Here is an 8,920-nt window from a genome sequence, read left to right as displayed (position 1 = left end):
AGTATTTCATTTTTTCACCGAATTGAATAATTCTTTTACGAGGCTCAAGCCAAGATAGTGGGCTATAAATACAAGGCAATGTTTTTTCTGAAATTCTAAGCAGTTTTTGCAAAGGTCCGTTCCAACCCTGAAATTCGGCAAATTCTTGGAGGGTAATATGGCAAGAAAAACCCGTGTTTTACAAAATAATGCAGGATTGCTTTCCTTTACATTGCCGTGTCTTTCACCGATGTTTATTTCGGTTCCAAGAAGGCCTGCGTACCACTTTACTTGAAATAAAATGGTAGGTTTCTCTGTAAAAAATGTGTCTTCTGAAAATGCTAATACGGCAAGAAATATATGACGGTAAGCAGATTCATGAATACACCTACTGTTTCTTTACGAACAGTTTCGCGGATTATTGAGTTTGAGACTCGTTTTCTCATGTATAATACCTGTTTGCCGATTTCTTTAGCTTTTAAGGTGTGATATGAAAGAACGGTTTTTTTTTCAATGCTTCTTTAAGATCGTTTAGTAGATCTATTAAAATTTTTCTGTTTCATTACTTGTTATCTAATAATTTAGAGCTTTCAAGAGAAGTTTCCTAATATCTACTTTATTTATAGTCTCAAGTCTCTAAATGAGTCCTTATGTATCTATACTGTTGCATCCGCGAATGCTAACAACCATCTTAAAAGATTCAAACTGCCAAAATGTCTACAAAAAGTGTTTAAAATTGAAAATACATCCTACATGTTCACATTATGTGTATAATTATCAAGCATTAGTGAAAGATGGACTTCTGAACAATGCCTGTACGAAAATTCCAGACGGAATCCGCCTGGAAAAGGCACGTCATTTGGCAGGAATTGTGCAGGAATTGCAATATTCCGTGTGAAATTGACACGGACACGGATTTTTTCTGGAGTCCGTACGGAGACTTTCATTTTTCCGTGCGGATAAATTTAGTTTTCCGTGTGAACTCTCATTATTTTCCTGCTGCAACCCACACGTCATTTTGGTAGACACGGACTCTTTCGACTTAGTCAAATTTTGTAGACGGAATTTTGGCACTTAGTAATTTTTACAACACGGACTTTTTCCACTTAGAAATTTTTACACTCCAACAAGCCCACTTTGAAATCTAGTAAAGTTTTAGTCTATATTTGATCGCACTTAGCTCAGATTTTTGCACTGCATTTCAAGTGGAGAAAATGCGGAAAAATTGCTGAAACGTTTAGTTTCTGCAGAAAATGATTTTTGTTTTTACGGAAAACATGCAGAATAATGACACTACATTTCTCAGTTGCGGAAATTCTGACTCTGACAATTTCATAATGCGGAGAAGTTCTACTTAGACATTTTCAGTTGCGGAAATTTTGACCCTTGACTATTTCATAAGATAGGGACATTATACTTTGAAAAACATTAGTGGTAAATTTGACTTTTTCTGGTTTTTCTTTTTTAAATAAATTAAATATTACAAGATATTTTTGCAGAAAAAGTTGGCGGACCTCTTTAACTAGGAATGAAAAGAGTTTCATTAATTTTCTTTCAGAAATAAAAAAAAAAAAGTGACATAAATTTGACTGGTTTGCTTAAACTAATGAAAATGTTTTGAACAATCTTGGTAGAGGGTCACACAAGGACCATTTGTGTAAAATTATTGTAAAATCTGGCTAGCAAGATTTAAAAAATTGTCACTTGAATATTTTTCTTTGTTTAGATATCACAGATATTTCTAAAAATTTAGATATACCTTGTAATTTAAGGCTAGTTATTTTCTAATGCGTATACTTTCTTTTGATGTGTGGTGTAGATGTTGTTGCAATTGTGCTGTTTTTATCAAATGGGTGCTGTGTGAAAGGCTCCAAAGAAGAGGCATATTTCAGTTGATTTTACTCCAAGATCCATTTTTTTCTCCAACTAATCATGTTTTAAACCAGCCCCAGTGGCACTTATGAAATAATGAAACGTACTACACTTGGTTTTGAAGCATAAACCAGGCTGGGACGGTAATGGGTTGTTATTTGACAAGAACCAGGCGTAAAGGTGCAGGGCTGGTAATTCTGTTTTACTTACGGGCGTAAATCGCAAGAAAACCAGGCATAATCTTTAAAATATCAGGCGCAACCAATTCATGTAAGACAAACAGAGCTGTGAGAGGCGAAAGTTTGACTTTAAAATTTTCTAACTTCCAGAATAAAGTTTATTGGATTTAACGTCGCACCGACACATCATGATAGGTCATATGGTGACCTTCCAGCTTTAATGGCGGAGAAAGACCTCAGGTGCCCCTCCGTGCATTATTTCATCACGAGCGGGCACCTGGGTAGAACCACCGACCTTCCGTAAGCCGGCTAAGGCTTCCTCATATGAAGAATTCAACGCCGCGAGTGAGGCTCGAACCCACATAAATGAGGGGCAAGTGATTTGAAGTCAGCGACCTTAACCACTCGGCCACGGAGGCCCCTAGAAAAAAATCTGACTTTTATCTAATAAAGCATATGTAATCTGACATTTCTTCAGATCATTTTTTTTGTAAATCAATTAGATATTACAAGATATATTAAAAACATTTGGAGTAAATGTTGGGGCACATCTAATTATAAATCTCATAAGTTCTTTTTTTTCTTCAAAAAGCAGACTTATGTGTGATATTGCCAATGCTTTGGTGAGTATGACTTAGCTTTAATTATTCTTCAAATTCATAGTCTGCTGAAAATGAAATAGAAAATAAATGAACATTAAATTACAAACAATGATCATGTAGAAAAGCTAGAATAGTCAATAAAAATTGCCAATGTATTTGTTTTTAACTGATTTGTACACATTGTATAAAATACAATGTTTAAAAGGCAGTATGTGTAAATTTCTACATGGAGAGTCGGACCAATTGTAAAAATGGGAACGAGCTGAATGGGGACGAATGAATCGTAAGACAACATTTACGTGTATTTTTTTGGACTTGCGTCAACTTAACATATAAATACAATCAAGAACAGTAAATCTATACCATTTAAAATGAAACTTCATATATGTTACTGCCAGTTTTAATTGAAAACGCCTAAATATTGAGAAAGTACAGTCTCCCGATTGCTATTAGATCTCATGCGCCGCCATGTTTGTTTACCGAAGATACCTCAGCCAATCAGCTTTTACGGGAAGTTGCTGGTTACCTGTCGCATTATTCAAAAGTTGGCCATCGCAGGTGACCATTTTGTATTGGCATATTTGATTGGTTATTGTAAGACCGAGGGTCAAATGATTCGAGTATTTCTATTGGTTTCCAAAGCTGTTGCAGTTTTTGCGCCATCTTTAAAATTTGTGAGATGTTTTTCTGTGACTATGTTGTACCAAATTGTGGTTCTGTAGTAGCATACCACGCTGACCAAACAATTCAATCGTTGAGAAATCCTGCGACTTAATTCATGAAGCAAAAGTATACAGGTAAGAGTAGACTTCTTGGAAAAAAACAAAGCCCCAGAGCCACGCATTTGCAAAGTAGGCCCACAACAAACGATTTACAGTCAACTCGTCCCCTAGTCAACTCGTCCCCGATTTGGTCATTTCGTCCTGCTTGGCGATTTCAAATTGGTCATTTCGTCCCCCATTTTCAAACGTATTTTTTGAAAAAAGAAAAAATCAAAATATGATAAATTAAGTCTTTTTTATTTGTTAATTTCCTTTTAAAGTACACATTGATTTTGTTTACTAATGAATTTGCCTCTGAAATCTGAATACAGGCTGTAGCCCCTACAAAATTTTGAGTATTTTCCCCAGTCTTGAACTCTTCTCAAAATCTTAAGCACGATTGAAATTTACAAATTTAGTTTAAAATTTTAAACCTTGAACATGATCTTATCTGTAACTGCAATTTCAGGCTTATTCTGTTTGTTAAAATGCTTTCTAAGGAATATTTAACACATTTGATTTTGTAAATTTTATTTGTTTTTCAGATAACTCACAGTGCTGGATATATTCCCACATGTCGACATAAATCCAGCAAAGATCAATAGAAAACTTGTTGTCGATGACATTTTTAAATAGAAAAATGGAAAGTCCACAGGAAGCTCAACAAGACAAAATCGAAATTGTACGGTTTGATTGAGCCTGTTCATGGACAGTAGTGGAAATGCAACCTATTGCCATGATGCAAGAAGATAAATCTGACAATTAACGGTCACTGTGAATCATCGGAAGTACCGGTATCATCTTCATCATAATTAAAAAGCGAAAATAACTTGACCCTTTTAGTACTTCAGTTCAATTTGTCGATCATCTATTAATTATGTTAACAGTTATTCAACCATTTTTACGAGTAACAACGACTTAATTATTGGAGGCATTCACATTGTTCTGACATTAAAAGGATGTGAATTTTGTTCTACAAAGCAGCATGAATGCATTTGCCGAGTTTGATAGTGTATACAGCTGGAACTTTTGCATAGAATAATCTTGTGTTTCAGATAAATTAAATTCAGACTACTGTATTTATCATCAGATTAATGTCCACCTGCATAATTGTGCCTATTTTTAATTCATTTAATGTTTTAATTAATTAAATTTCAGGCATTAATATGCGTCACTGTATGAGCTTGTGTGTGAAAATATATTTAACTAAAATTGAATAAAAAACATAATTTTAAAGATTTTGAATATGATTGTATAAGCTCATATTAGAGCGAAATGCTTTTGGCAAGCTATTGTGCCACCCCATGTACGTCATCAAACTTTCATTCTAATTAAAGCTTGTCGTATTTAGAAATGAAAATTTCTTAATGTTCCCGCACTCTCACATTCTGATTAATTGCTGCAGATTTCCTCGGCTCAATACTCAGCATTCCACATTGATTGCAGAGCTTTTCTGATACCCGATTTTCTCCCAATTTCCGCATTTTTTCCCGCATTCGGTGGCTCAATACTCTGCATTTAATTGCGTAACTTTTCCGATTCTGATCTTCTCCCATTTCCGCATTATTTCCGCATTCGGTGTTTCAATACTCTGCATTCCACAATGATTGGGGAACTTTTCCAATACCTGCTTTTCTCCCAATATCCGTAGTTTTTTTCCACATTCTGGATTTGTTACGGATTTCCTCGACTCAATAATCCTCAAAATTCCGCATTATTTGCGGAGATGATCCGAGATCTGAGCTAATTAATGTATTATATTTTAATAAGCAATACTTTTTTATGTTTAATTAAGAAATATTAAGTTCCCAAGTGTGGTTTATCGTAGAATAACAGGTGTTTTGAGTTCTTATGCATAAAAATATATCAGGAAGGCCGTAGGCCTGAGTGATATATTGTTTCGCGTAAGGACAAAAAACTAGGGTTATTCTGAGATAAATCACACTTGGGAACTTGTTATTTCAATTCTAACACGACATTCTAGTATCAACAGTTCTAGAAAAAAAGGTAACTTTTTTTTCGACCGTGCTACACACCTGGATCGGAAGATGTCATTGTACGCGAGTGGTTTATTGCAGATTCTAATATGGCTAACAATGCTTTAATCATCACAACGATGTTATGTTGACATCACGTCAACGTGATATTTAGCGCCAAGTACGCATCAAGAAATAGCGCTTTCAAATTTCATGAAATATTTTACTTAATAACATGTTTTAAACGAAATGTCACATTGCACATTTAAAATGTTTTAATTTATACACATACTGAATAAGTTATTCGCTTTGCTGAATAATTCACAATAAGTTTTGCTCGAACTGAATTCTGCCGCAAGAAGTATTACCGTTTCCGGTCCTGGCGTGTTTTAACAAATACCTACTATTGGCGCCATGCTTGTGCGATGAAACAGTTCCATCATATTTGATATAAATTTTACAATAAAGAATATATCTAAGAATCGAAATAATTTATAGCTACGCCCTCGTGAAATTATTGCGCCCGACGTATAACCACCCATCGTGTACAAATAGTGATAAAGCACTGCTTTGCTATAAATTATTTCTTAAATAACTCGAGATAGATTTTGCTCTACCTTTATGTAGGTTATTCGCTGGCCGTGTTAGAACATATTATAAACAGCATATTATATAAAGAATTATATGCCCTGTGTGAGGCTGGAACCTACATCGATGAGAGGCAAGTGATTTGAAGCCAGCAACCTAACTACTTGGCCACGGTCAGGCCCTACTGTCGGTCCAATAAGCATATGGGCCATGCCAATTGTCTAGAAAAATGACGTGCGTAAAATACTTCCGCACGGAATCCAAACGGAATTTTGTTCTGAATTCCGTCTCATTTACATATTCCGTGCCTATTTTCCTGCCCAATGACGTGCGTAAAGCTGCTCCGCACGGAATTTTTTTCCTGCTAATTAAATATTCCGTGCCCATTTTTCTGCCCAATGACGTGCGTAAAGCTGCTCCGCACGGAATCCGCACGGATTTTTTTTTTCCTGCTAATTTAAATATTCCGTGCCAATTTTCCTGACCGATGACGTGCGGAATCTCTGTTTTATTTAGATACCTTAAAAACCGAATTCCGTCTGGATTCCGCCTGGAAAAATTGAACATTTTCCGTCTCTAATCCGTGCCACTGAAGTGCGTAAAATTTCGTACAGGTGTCTATCAATAATATTAATTGATATGTATCGCCGGAACTTTATATAGATTAAGTCTTTGAGATTTCGTGATTATGGTGGTAGATCTACTAAACTTTAATAACAAAAAGCTTGATGTTAGCAAAGACAAATACTGGGATGACGTATTTTAACCTTTTCAGAGTAGGCCTAATGACGAGAACAAAGACTAAACTTAAACTTGGGAAACGATCTAAGACGTCAGTGTTCAGACACAGAAACCAACAAGCGAGTTCAAATGTAAAGTTTGTTACATCGTGGATACGTACAGAAGATAAAATTTTCAATAAAACTACTTATTAACATAAAATTAACACATTAAATTATAGCACATGTATATGCAGATAGTAACAAATAGAAATTTATTAAACGTTTGAAATGTAAAACATAACAGTGAAATATAAGTAAAATTGGAAATATTTTATCAGACCCAACAAAGCAATGGCGATACAACAAATGCAAAATCAATAAAAGGTCACCAAGTTAGTTTTGTAGTTTCCATGATAATTATATGCAACGACATGCAATAAAAGGTCACCAAGTTAGTTTTGTAGTTTCCATGATAATTATATGCAACGACATATTATGCACATTGAAACTTAGTAATCATAAATGAAATGAAGACTGTGCAGCATCTTTTTGGGATAAATTTGTTTTTTTAAAATTACCTTTTACTCAAATAAAAATTTTACTGACGATTGGCAAACTAGCACATGTATATGATATAAAGTTTTTGTAAGAGCAAAGCATTTTCATCTCAACTTTGCATTTGTCGTATCGTCCATTAATTACAGTTTAATCAATGTAAACCATATATAAATAACAAAATTATACATGTGTATGCAGTACTTCTTGTATGTCATACTAGCGTGTAAAATGCAGATTCACCTTTAAAAATAATCAAAGTACTGAAAGTACAGAAAGGCTGGCTACCACAAAACACTGAATGAAAACTGTGCGGGAAAGATGTTTGCAAAATCTTAGATATTATGGGTTTTCCATATTAAACTAAGGCGAGCATAGGGTATTGTTGTGATCTTGATTAACTTGTGCATCCAAGTTAAAGTTCAATCGAGAAACCTAGTTTATCGGACGTAAACATGGGTCCAAGAGAGTAAACTATAGTTTAAGCCCGTTATACTGTGTGTTCGCTCGAAAATTTATGTTAGTATTCGATAATCATAGTTTTTCGACAAAGAATGTAATTGTTGGATAATTTGATTGCCGAGAACCATTGTATACGGACGTGAACCTATGTTTACGACCACGAACTTGGGTTTACGAGTGTGAACCATAGTTTATGAACGTGAACGTAGGTTTAAGTTCGGAAAACTTGGTTTCTCGAACAAAACTATGATTTTTGGTCATTATCCTATGTTCACCAGCGTTAACCTATGTATACGGTTGTAAACCCATGTTCACGGCCGTAAACCTAAATTCTCGATCGTTAACATATGTTTACGTTCGTAAGCTATGGTTTACACCCGAGAACCCTGGTTTACTTCCGTAAACATAGGTTCACGCTCGTGAACTTAAAATAACGGCCGAAATTCAAAGTTCAATTGAAAAACCTAGTTGAAACCTGGGTTCACAGGCGTGTTTTCGCCCGAAAATATGGGTAAGTATTAGAAAAACCTAAATTACGTTCGAAAACCCTTGTTTATCTGTAATTGTTAATTCTACTTTTTTTACCGTAAACCTGGGTTAACGTTATTATTGGACAATTGGCGTGCCATAACCGTTTATATATGTTTCTTACGAAGCGATAATAAACATTGAGGGACATAATATCAGATAAAATATAAAGGTAACAAACACAACGTCTATATTTCGATATGCAATCCCCCACCCAACACACACATTATGTGTGAATGTATGAACATTGATCAAATGGGGCGATTTTCTTGTCGGTATGAGGGAAATTTTGGGCTCGAACCCCGCTATGAACCGGACTGTTAATGATTATTGTCTAGTCATGTTGTTTCCTTAATACGATGGTTAGGAAAATTGACGTACCCGTAATAATGTATTTTTTTTATGAAGAGTATTCAATTCCTACCATGAGATTACTTTAACTAATATTTCAGGAGGGCGTAGGTTTAAACCCTACTAGGACCAAACTTTGTTCATTACTATTCTTTTTTCGAGTAAGATAAACTGTTGTTTTCTTTAAGACACATTATCATTAATCTGTCGTACAAAAGTGGAAATAGTTTATTTGATTAGCCATTTCTTAGTAATTTCTTGCTGTTTCAAATGAATTTGACCTGAAGGGTGAATGTTTAGACACTTTGAAAAATACTTAATTACATTTGTAAAAGTTCTTGATTT

Source organism: Mercenaria mercenaria, unplaced genomic scaffold (genome assembly GCF_021730395.1).
Source record: "Mercenaria mercenaria strain notata unplaced genomic scaffold, MADL_Memer_1 contig_4453, whole genome shotgun sequence".
Classification (NCBI taxonomy): domain Eukaryota; kingdom Metazoa; phylum Mollusca; class Bivalvia; order Venerida; family Veneridae; genus Mercenaria; species Mercenaria mercenaria.
This window is presented reverse-complemented; position numbering follows the sequence as displayed.